The sequence below is a fragment of the Triticum dicoccoides genome, chromosome 1A, assembly GCF_002162155.2.
Source record: "Triticum dicoccoides isolate Atlit2015 ecotype Zavitan chromosome 1A, WEW_v2.0, whole genome shotgun sequence".
Classification (NCBI taxonomy): Eukaryota; Viridiplantae; Streptophyta; class Magnoliopsida; order Poales; family Poaceae; genus Triticum; species Triticum dicoccoides.
The window spans coordinates 85,895,366-85,908,461 of NC_041380.1; positions in this window are offsets into that span (position 1 = coordinate 85,895,366).

The window sequence follows — 13,096 nt, forward strand, 5'->3', positions numbered from 1 at the left end:
ACAACAAGCAGCTGTCAAAAAATGCGGGAAAACCATTGCCCAGCTGGGAGAACAGGCGGCGCAATCGATCCCCCTGCTTGTTGTGCTGCCAACAACACGTGACAGTACACGCGCCCAATATTATTGTGGGCAAACAGTTTACGTTCCCGAGGTGGGCGATGTGGTAATAACCCAGGAGCATATAATGCAGGCTGAAACTCTCAACATCACTGTTGGACAACTCCTCGAGATCGAGGACATGCCTGTGCTTACAGAGGAGGAAATAAAACGGAATATGCCCGGGGCCAACCTTTGGTCAAGCCAGAAGAGGTCAAGAAGCTCCCAACGAGAATGTATGAATTGCATCAATGGTACATGGACATTACCAAGAGATTCGATCGAGAGTCCCTCATGGTGCAAGTCAAGAAGGATCATTACTACCATCAGAAACCTGTGACCGTTGAGTATTCTGAATTGTTTCAGTTATACAATCAAGACACACTCGACAAATCTATCATCAGTTGCTATTGTCTGTAAGTGATTTCTTTCTGTAATCTAAGTCTCAAACTAGCTGTAGTGATCCTTTTGATCAATCATTACCTGTAATTATCCTCACTATATTCTTTTCTGTGGTATTATGCAAGATGAAGATGTATGAAATGAGAAAAGGTGGAGGCTATGGCATTGGGTTCATTGACCCAAACACCGTTAATGAATACACATGGAAAATAAACAAGCATCATGAAAAGCAGGTAGAGGACAACATGCTAGAGTTCTTGAAGCGCCTCAAACAATGAAGATATACTACTTCCTTACAACTTCCAGTGAGTCACACTTTCTTGTACTACAAATTCTCTATTTTTGCCTACTAGCTAGCTACATGTTTTTGCTTACATATGCCCGCTTAATTAAGACATGCAAACGTGTGTGCATGCAGATTTCATTGGATCTTGTGTATCATTAAAGTTGACGCCGAAACAGTTGAAATACTGGACTCACTACTCAAAGCAAATAGTGACTATAACAAATTGTTTGGGATCGTCAACAGGTAATTTCAATCATTATTAACTATATATCTCGGCCTATTTAGTTTGTCATTTCATGATATGAACTATTTAATAACCCCTTTATTCATTTTCTTTGTCGGCGGGCAGGGCTTGGGCAAGGTTCATCAGCGTCACGGAAGGCGAATGGAAACGACAGCTGAAATGGTTTCGACCCAAGGTAAGTAATTAAGTAGTACTAGCTAGCTAGCTAGCTGCCATCTCTTTAATTATCATGCTTGATTAATTATTATCTGATCAAATTAAATTCCATTCTCGTAATAAAGGCCCTGAAGCAGGCGCAGGGGACTGATCTGTGTGCATTCTGCGTTTGCGAGAACATTCGCATGATGGCGTTTGAAAAGAGCAGATCTCAAAGACAGGAATGGGTACGCTTGTCAGAACACTATTCACAATTTTTACACCATTATCGATATCTAGTCACACAACTAATACACATGCATATTGATCTCCTTCTTAACAGTTCACAGAGGTGCGGGACAAGCTCCTAGAAATGGAGCGCGTAGAAGCACTTCAAGAGGAAATAGCGGGATTTTTGCTCGACCAGGTCATAAATCCGAAGGGAGAATACTATTACCCGCTACTGCCCCCATCGACTAGGTCATGAACCACTTCCAATTGTCATTGTGCTCCGAAGGCACCAATTAGGCTAATGCCACTGGCTCCGGAGGCAACATGCATATGTAGGAGAAATTGTATATAGCTATACATGTGTGTATGTGTGAATTAATATGGTGGTTTGTGAGACATTGATGATATATATATGATTGGTTCTACTAGAAATTCTATTTATATATATATATGTGCATAACGTGTACAATGTGTAGTATCGTAAAATACCAGCAAACAAAAAAGAATTAAAATGGAAAACACAAAATTAAATGAAAAAGAAATCATAAAACCAAAACCCCCCCAAACATTTTAGTATCGGTTGGTGTTACCAACCGGTACTAAAGGGCTCCCGGCCCCCGGAGCTGGCTCGTGCCACGTGGTTGCCCTTTAGCATGGTTCGTGCTGAACTGGTACTAAAGGGGGGGGTCTTTAGTGCCCACACTTTAGTGCCGGTTATGGAACCGGCACTAAAGGGCCTTACGAACTGGTGCTATTGCCCGGTTCTGCACTAGTGTATTTAACGTGAATGCAGCCGACTCTAAAGTATAACCCCAAAATGATAGCGGTAAATCAGTGAGAGACATCATAGATCGCACCATATCTAATAAAGTGCGGTTACGATGTTCGGACACACCATTACATTGTGGTGTTCTAGGTGGCGTGAGTTGCGAAACTATTCCGCATTGTTTCAAATGAAGTCCAAACTCATAACTCAAATATACACCTCCACGATCAGATCGTAGAAACTTGATTTTCTTGTTACGATGATTTTCCACTTCGAAATTCTTTGAACTTTTCAAATGTTTCAGACTTATGTTTCATTAAGTAGATATACCCATATCTGCTCAAATCATCTGTGAAGGTGAGAAAATAATGATATCCGCAGCGAGCTTCAATGTTCATTGGACCACATACATCAGTATGTATGATTTCCAATAACTCTGTTGCTCGCTCCATTGTTCCGGAGAATGGAGTTTTAGTCATCTTGCCCATGAGGCATGGTTCGCAAGTACCAAGTGATTCATAATCAAGTGATTCCAAAAGTCCATCAGAATGGAGTTTTTTCATGCGCTTTACACCAATATGACCTAAACGGCAGTGCCACAAATAAGTTGCACTATCATTATCAACTCTGCATCTTTTGGCTTCAATACTATGAACATGTGTATCACTACTATTAAGATTTAGTAAAAATAGACCACTCATCAAGGGTGTATGACCATAAAAGATATTACTCATATAAATAGAACAACCATTATTCTCTGATTTAAATAAATAATCGTCTCGCATCAAACAAGATCCAGATATAATGTTCATGCTCAACGCTGGCACCAAATAACAATTATTTAGGTCTAAAACTAATCCCGAAGGTAGATGTAGAGGTAGCATGCCAACGGCGATCACATCGACTTTGGAACCATTTCCCACGCGCATCGTCATCTCATCCTTAGCCAATCTTCGCTTAATCCGTAGCCCCTATTTTCGAGTTGCAAATGTTAGCAATTGAACCAGTATCAAATACCCAGGCACTACTGCGAGCATTAGTAAGGTACACATCAATAACATGTATATCAAATATACCTTTCACTTTGCCATCCTTCTTCCCCGCCAAATACTTGGGGAAGTTCCGCTTCTAGTGACCAGTTCTTTTGCAGTAGAAGCACTCAGTCTCGGGCTTAGGTCCGAACTTGGGTTTCTTCACTTGAGCAGCAACTGGCTTGCTATTCTTTTTGAAGTTCCCCTTTTCCCTCTTTCTTGAAACTGGTGGTCTTGTTGACCATCAACACTTGATGCTCCTTGCTGATTTCTAACTCCGCAACCTTTAGCATTGCGAAGAGCTCAGGAATCGTCTTATCCATCCCTTGCATATTATAGTTCATCATGAAGCTCTTGTAGCTTGGTGGCAGTGATTGAAGAACTCTGTCAATGACACTTCATCAGGAAGATTAACTCCCAATTGAGTCAAGTGGTTGTGGTACCCAGACATTCTGAGTATATGTTCACTGATAGAACTATTCTCCTCCATCTTGCAGCTGTAGAACTTATTGGAGACTTCATATCTCTCAATCCGGGCATTTGCTTGAAATATTAACTTCAACTCCTGGAACATCTCATATGCTCCATGACATTCAAAACGTCATTGAAGTCCCGGTTCTAAGCCTTAAAGCATGGCACATTGAACTATCGAGTAGTCATCAGCTTTGCTCTGCCAGGTGTTCACAACATCTGGCGTTGCTCCTGCAGCGGGTTTGTCACCTAGCGGTGCTTCCAGAACGTAATTCTTCTGTGCATCAATGAGGATAATCCTCAAGTTATGGACCCAGACCGTGTAGTTGCTACCATCATCTTTCAACTTAGCTTTCTCTAGGAACGCATTAAAATTCAACGGAACAACAACACGAGCCATCTATCTACAACAACATAGATATGCAAAATACTATCAAGTACTAAGTTGATGATAAATTAAAGTTCAATTAATCAAAATTACCTAAGAACTCCCACTTAGATAGATATCTCTCTAATCATCTAAGTGATCACGTGATCCATATCAACTATACCATGTCCGATCATCACATGAGATGGAGTAGTTTTCAATGGTGAACATCACTATGTTGATCATATCTACTATATGATTCACGCTCGACCTTTCGGTCTCAGTGCTCTGAGGCCATATCTGCATATGCTAGGCTTGTCAAGTTTAACCCAAGTATTCCGCGTGTGCAAAACTGACTTGCACCCGTTATATGTGAATGTAGAGCTTATCACACCCGATCATCACGTGGTGTCTCGACACGACGGACTGTAGCAACGGTGCATACTCAGGGAGAACACTTATACCTTGAAATTTAGTGAGAGATCATCTTATAATGCTACCACTGAACTAAGCAAAATAAGATGCATAGAGGATAAACATCACATGCAATCAATATAAGTGATATGATATGGCCATCATCATCTTGTGCCTTTGATCTCCATCTCCAAAGCACCGTCATGATCACCATCGTCACCAGCTTGACACCTTGATCTCTGTCGAAGCATCATTGTTGTCTCGCCAACTATTGCTTCTACAACTATCGCTACCGCTTAGTGATAAAGTAAAGCAATTACATGGCGATTGCATTTCATACAATAAAGCGACAACCATATGGCTCCTGCCAGTTGCCGATAACTATGTTACAAAACATGGTCATCTCATACAATAAAATTTAGCATCATGTCTTGACCATATCACATAACAACATGCCCTGCAAAACCAAGTTAGATGTCCTCTACTTTGTTGTTGCAAGTTTTACGTGGCTGCTACAGGCTAAGCAAGAACCATTCTTACCTACGCATCAAAAACCACAACACGGAATAGTGATTGCTTTTTGATCTTCAAAAAGAACCCTATTCATTGAATCTGATTCAACTAAAGTTGGAGAAACTGACACCCACCAGCCACCTATGTGCGAAGCACGTCGGTAGAACCAGTCTCGCGTAAGCGTACGCGTAATGTCGGTCTGGGCCGCTTCATCCAACAATGCCTCCGAATCAAGAATCAACTAGTGACTGCAAGCAATATGTATATACCCATGCCCACTACTCCTTTGTGTTCTACTCATGCATATAACATCTACGCATAGACCTGGCTCGGATGCCACTGTTAGGGAACGTAGTAATTTCAAAAAAATCCTACACACATGCAAGATCATGGTAATGCATAGCAACGAGAGGGAAGAGTGTTGTCTACGTACCCTCGTAGACCATAAGCGGAAGCGTTATGACAACGCGGTTGATGTAGTCGTACGTCTTCACAATCGACTGGTCCCAACACCGAAGGTACGACACCTCCACGATCTGCACACGTTCGACTCAGTGACGTCCCACGAACTCATGATCCAGTAGAGCTTCGAGGGAGAGCTTCATCAGCACGACGGCGTGATGACGGTGATGATGTCGACCGAGGTGGATTATGGTGGAGGGAGGCACCGCACACGGCTAAAAGATCAATGATCAACTTGTGTGTCTATGGGGTGCCCCTCCCCCGTATATGAAGGAGTGGAGGAGGGGGAGGAGGCCGGCCTCCTAGGCGCGCCCCAAGGGGAGTCCTACTCCCGTCGGGAGTAGGATTCCCCCTTCCCTAGTTGGACTAGGAGTGGAAGGAAGGGGGAAGGAAAGGGGGGGGGCCCTTCCCAATTTTGATTGGTCTTGGTGGGGCGCCCCCTCGTTTGCTCCATTCCCTTCTCTCCCACTAAGGCCCACTAAGGCCCATATACCTCCCGGGGGGTTTCGGTAACCTCCCGGTGCTCCGGTATATGCCCGATCTCATCTGGAACCATTCCGATGTCCAAATATAGTCGTCCAATATATCGATCTTTATGTCTCAACCATTTCGAGACTCCTCGTCATGTCCATGATCATATCCGGGACTCTGAACTACCTTTGGTACATCAAAACACATAAACTCGTAATACCAATTGCCATCGAACGTTAAGCGTGCAAACCCTACCAGTTCGAGAACTATGCAGACATGACCGAGACACGTCTCCAGTCAATAACCAATAGTGGAACCTGGATGCTCATATTGGTTCCTACATATTCTACGAAGATCTTTATCGGTCAAACCGCATAACGATATACGTTGTTCCCTTTGTCATCGGTATGTTACTTGCCCGAGATTCGATCATCGGTATCTCAATACCTAGTTCAATCTCATTACCGGCAAGTCTCTTTACTCGTTCTGTAATGCATTATCCCGCAAATAACTCATTAGTCACATTGCTTGCAAGGCTTATAGTGATGTGCATTACCGAGAGGGCCCAGAGATACCTCTCCGACAATCAGAGTGACAAATCCTAATCTTCATCTATGCCAACTCAACAGACACCATCAGAGACACCTGTAGAGCACCTTTATAATCATCCAGTTATGTTGTGACATTTGCTAGCACAAAAAGTGTTCCTCCGGTATTCGGGAGTTGCATGATCTCATAGTCATAGGAACATGTATAAGTTATGGAGAAAGCAATAGCAACAAACTAAATGATCATCGTGCTAAGCTAACAGATGGGTCAAGTCAATCACATCATTCTCTAATGATGTGATCTCGTTAATCAAATGACAACTCATGTTTATGGTTAGGAAACATAACCATCATTGATTCAACGAGCTAGTCAAGTAGAGGCAAACTAGTGACAATATGTTTGTCTATGTATTCACACATGTACTAAGTTTTCGGTTAATACAATTCTAGCATGAATAATAAACATTTATCATGATATAAGGAAATATAAATAACAACTTTATTATTGCCTCTAGGGCATATTTCCTTCATCTCTTGTGTCCCCAACATACCCAATACAATGGCAAATTGTATAGGTGCACTAGTTCGGTGAAGAGATGGTGATAAAAGTGTAATATGGATGGTAGAAATATATTTTTATAATCTGAATAAATAAAAACAGCAAGGTAGCAAATAGTAAACATGCACAAAAACGGTATTGTAATGCTTGAAAATGAGGCCTAGGGTCCGTACTTTCGCTAGTGTAATCTCTCAACAATGCTAATATAATTGGATCATATAACCGTCCCTCAACGTGCAACGAAGAATCACTCCAAAGTTCCTATCTAGCGGAGAACATACGACATAATTGTTTGTAGGGTACGAAACCACCTCAAAGCTATTCTTTCCGATCAATCTATCCTAGAGTTTGTAGTAAAATAACATGAAGCTATTCTTTTCAATCGATCTGACCAAGAGTTCGTACTAAAATAACACCAAAGTAAATTCAGATTCATAATATATGATCCAACACAAAGAACTTCAAAGAGTGCCCCAAGATTTCTACCGGAGAAACAAAGACAAGAACATGCATCAACCCCTATGCATAGATTACCCCAATGTCACCTCGGGAATCCGCAAGTTGAGTGCCAAAACATATATCAAGTGAATCAATATGATACCCCATTGTCACCACTAGTATTCAATTGCAAGACATATATCAAGTGTTCTCAAATCCATAAAAGTATTCAATCTGATAACAACGAAATCTCAAAGGGAAAAACTCAATTCATCACAATAAGATAGAGAGGGGAAAACACCATATGATCCGACTATATTAACAAAGCCCGTGATACATCAAGATCATGACATCTCAAGAACACGAGAGAGAGATTAAACACATAGCTACTGGTACAAACCCTCAGCCCCGAGGGTGGACTACTCCCTCCTTGTCGTGGTGGCCGCCGGGATGATGAAGATGGCCGCCGGAGATGATTCCCCGCTCCGGCAGGGTGCCGGAATTGGGTCTAGATTGGTTTTGGGTGGCTACAGAGCCTTGCGGCGGCGGAACTTCTGATCTAGGTTAACCCTTGATGGTTTCTCTATTTATAGGATTTTTTGGCGTTGGTTTCACGCTAAGATGGGCCTCGAGGTGAGCACAACCCACCGGGGCAAGCCAGGCCCACCAGGCGCACCCTGGTGGGTTGTGCCCTCCTCGTGGCTCTTCTGGCCCTCCCACGAAGCTTCGGGGGTCTCTTTTGTTCCAAAAAAATCGTCAAAAAGTTTCAGCTCATTTGGAGAACTTTCATTTCTGCACAAAAAACAACACCACGGTAGTTCTGCTGAAAACAGCGTCATTCCGGGTTAGTTCCATGCAAATCATACCAAAACCATATAGAATTGTTGTAAATATGGCATGGATAGTTCATAAATTATAGATACATTGGAGACGTAGCAAGAAGCTCGTATGCCATCTTGCCGAGAAGCTTGTGAAGATATAGTCGATTCATAGCATGACAAGCTGTCTGAATCGCTTCCACCCAAAAATGTCTTGGCGTCTTGTATTCATCAAGCATCATTCTTGCCATCCCAATAAGTTTCCAGTTCTTCCTCTCAACAACTCCATTTTGTTGAGGCGTGTACGTAGCCGAGAACTCATGTGAAATCCCTTCTTCGTTGAGAAAGGTATCCACATTGGCGTTCTTGAACTCCGTTCCATTGTCGCTTCGAACTTTCTTGATCTTCACTTCAAATTGGTTTTGGGCCTTCCTAGCGAAGTTCTTGAAGATCTTTTGGACCTGCAATTTATCATCAAGAAAGAACACCCACGTAAATCTTGAAAAGTCGTCAACAATGACCAATCCGAACGAGTTACCACCAAGATTCCTGTAGGCGTTGGGACCAAAAAGATCCATGTGAAGTAGCTCAAGCGGTCTTCTCGTGGTCATGATGTTCTTCACGGGATGACTTCCTCCAACTTGTTTTCCTGCTTGACAAGCACTACAAAGTCTATCCTGATCAAATATGACATCTTTAACACTAAGGATATGATCACCTTTAATAAGCTTATCAATATTTCGCATGCCCACATGACCTAACCTTCTATGACATAACCAACCTTTAGAAGATTTAGCAATTAAACAAGTACGAGGTTGAGCTTTCTTAGTGAAATCAACAATGTATAGATCACCTTTACGAATACCGGTAAGACAATATTATGATTATCTCTACAAAATACTTGGCAATCTACTTCAATAAATAGAACATTGAAACCGAAGTCAGCTAGTCTAGATACGAAAAGGAGATTGTAACCAAGGGATTCAACAAGCATAACGTTTTGGATAGAGCTATCATTGGAAATGGCCACCTTACCAAGTCCAAGTACCTTACCCTTGGAGTTATCTCCAAAAGTGACATACTTGTGTGGACCATCGTTCTTAGCAAGCTCATAGAACATGTCCTTGTCTCTGGTCATATGATCAGTACATCCACTATCGAGAATCCATACTTTCCCTCCGACCATGTAACCACGAAGGTTAGCCATAAGACCAAAGTGTCTCATTGACTCATCAAGGTCAAAGTCACTAGCTTCATCCTCATCATAATATCCATGCTCAACATCATCATGTAAATGATCATCACCTAGAGAGAGTGATTTACTAGATTTATTAGATTTATGACCATGATAATGTGCATGTTTATGAATCCTAATAATTTGTGAGATGGTGCTACTAATGACTCCAACATCTCCTTTGGCATGCATAAGATCACAAAAGCTCAAATAGACATTCATAAAACTTAGGATCACTAGGATTCATGTTATGAAAAGCAATAGACTTTTGAAGAATTTCATCTAGATTTTTCAAGGAATAGTTTGGAAAGCGCTCCTCAAGATATTTCCATATAGTGCAAGCACATTCAAAGGTAGGCAAGCATACAAGCAAATTTCTAGGCAATCATCTAATGATAAGATCAATAGTTTTAAGATTGCGAGTCATGTCAAGATACTCATCGGGGGTAGGATGCAAAGGATCAATGGGGGCACATAAGGTTTAGTAATGTACTTGTTCAAATCATATTAATTTAAAATATCAAGCATCTCATTATTCCAAGAACTATATAACTCTCCGTCAAGCATAGGCACTCTATGTCTAATACTCCCAATCGTAGACTCATCCATCTTCCTCCAATGGTGGTTAAACCAAAGCAATGGAGACCAAATCTCTCATACCAATTGAAAGGATCGAGAAGAGGGGTCTAGAGGGGGGTGATTAGACCCTCAACAAGTGAAAGTGGCAATTTTTAAGTTGTTCAAGTTAAGGTGGAGTTTTAGCACAAGTTTAAGCATTCACAATACATTTCAAGCAAGCATGACAAGAGTATATGCAGCGGAAAGAGTAAAGATTGCTAATTTCAAGAAAGTAAAGGGATGGGATTGTAGTGTGCAAGCGCAATGATTCCACGGAGATTTTTGGAGTTTTCCGATAGGTGGTGCTATTGTACATCCACGTTGATGGAGACTTCAACCCACAAAGGGTAATGGTTGTGCGAGTCCACGGAGGGCTCCACCCACAAAGGGTCCACTAAGAAGCAACCTTGTCTATCCCACCATGGCCATCGCCCACGAAGGACTTGCCTCACTCGGGTAGATCTTCACGAAGTAGGTGATCTCCTTGTCCTTACAAACTTCTTGGTTCAACTCCACAATCTTGACGGGGGCTCCCAAGCGACACCTAACCAATCTAGGAGACACCACTCTCCAAAAGGTAATAGATGGTGTGTTGATGATTAACTCCTTGCCCTTGTGCTTCAAATGATAGTCTCTCTAACACACAACTCTCTCTCACAGATTTGGACGTGTGGAAAGATGATTTGAGTGGAAAGCAACTTGGGGAAGGCTGGAAATCAAGATTCTTGGGGTAGGATTAGTATATCTTGATCTCAACACATGAGTAGGTGGTTCTCTCACAGAAAATGTATGCTGGAAGTGTAGGCACGTTCTGATGGCTCTCTCATAAATGGAGAAGGGGGTGGAGGGGTATATATAGCCTCCACACAAAATCCAACCGTTACACATATTTGACCCAACTCGGTCAGACCAAATAGTCGAACTTGGTGAGACAGATTTAGTTCAAAATGTGAATGTTAGGAATCTCGGTGGGACCGACTGGAACAACTCGGTGGGACCGATGTGCTAGGCCTTAGGGCAAACATCATCTCGGTGGCACCGATTGCATCAACTTAGTGAGACCGAAGTGAAGCAATAGGGCAATAGAGAGAATGTCAAGCCAACTCGGTGAGACCGAAATAAATGCAACAAGTCACTGAGTGTTGGCAATGCCATCTCAGTGAGACCGAGATCTGTATCGGTGAGACCGAATTGTTAGGGTTTCTGGCAGTGGCTAGGTCATATGAAACTCGGTGGCGCCGGGTAGAAAGAATCGGTGGGGCCGAGTTGGACTTTGGGATTTTGACATATTTGGATGGAGAAAGTGGTTGGGGGTTTTGGAGCAATATCACTAAGCATTTGAGCAAGCAAGCCATTAAGCAACACCTCATCCTCTTTTAATAGTATTGGCTTTCCTATGGACTCAATGTGATCTTGGATCACTAAAATAGAAATGAAGAGTCTTAAGCTTTTACCAATATGTGTCCTTAGCATTTCGAAGGGGTTCCACATTCTCCTGTCCTTTCCACGCCATTTGTCGAACTTGTCTAAAATAAACTAGATAAAGGCATTAGTCCAACAAGAGATATGTTGACATTAATTACCAAAATCACCCAGGGGAGCACTTGTGCTTTCAGATGCTCACTACCATGCGTGAGTAATTCCATCGTAGGCTTGCTGGACGGTGATGGGTTGGATGAGATTTATCATGTAATCAAGTTAGTTTGTTAGGGTTTGATCCCTAGTATCCATTATGTTCTGAGATTGATGTTCCTATGACTTTGCTATGCTTAATGCTTGTCACTAGGGCCCGAGTGACATGATTTCAGACCCGAATCTATTATGTTTTCATGAATATATGTGAGTCCGTGATCCTATCTTGCAAGTTGTAGACACCTATTACGAGTTATGATCCGCATACCCCAAGGTGACAATAATTGGGATTCTTTTCGGTGATTGCCGTAGTTTGAGGAATTCATGTATTCACCAAGTGCTAATGCTTTGTTCCGGTTCTCTATTAAAAGGAGGCCTTAATATCCCTTAGTTTCCATTAGGACCCCGCTACCACGGGAGGGTAGGACAAAAGATGTCATGAAAGTTCTTTTCCATAAGCACGTATGATTATATTCGGAATACATGCCTACATTATATTGATGAATTGGAGCTAGTTCTGTGTCACCCTAGGTTATGACTGCTACATGGTGAATATCATCCAACACAATTATCATTGATGATCCATTGCCTACGAGCTTTTTACATATTGATCTTTACTAAGTTACTTTGTCGTTGCGGCTGTTACAATCACTACAAAACTGCTACTGTTACTTTTGCCATCGTTACCGTTACTTCCATACTACTTTGCTACTAAATACTTTTCTCCAGATACTAAGTCTTTCAGGTGTGGTTGAGTTGACAACTCAGCTGCTAATACTCGCGGATATTCTTTGGCTCCCCTTGTGTCGAATCAATAAATTTGGGTTGAATACTCTACCCTCGAAAACCGTTGCGATCCCCTATACTTGTGGATTATCAGACGTTGACCCACGACTTCATCTTTTCCTCAAGGACTTGGCGTTCATGCTTCGCCGTCGCCTCAGCAAAAGTCTCAAAGGAGACGATCGTTGTCATCTTATAATTCGAGGAGTAACTATAACCGTCATTATAGCCATAACCTTAACCTTAACCTTAACCTTAACCCTAACCCTAAGACTAACACTAACCCCCTAACATAACCATTAACCCTAGCACTAGATCTAGCTACCCCAACAATGCTAGGCACACAATACATAGTCAAAGCACCCTAAATGCATCATATACATTGATTTCACCACAACAAAATCATGAACTAGGGTTTGAAACAATGTGAGCAATACAACCAAAATACATGATTCCAACCAAACAAAATGAGGGGGAGTGAGAGAGGTACCTTGGGTGATGAAAGTGCTTCGGATCAACTGGACAAAACTCAAGCAAATGAGGATTTGAGAGGCCCTTGTGTGAGGAAGAGAGAGGG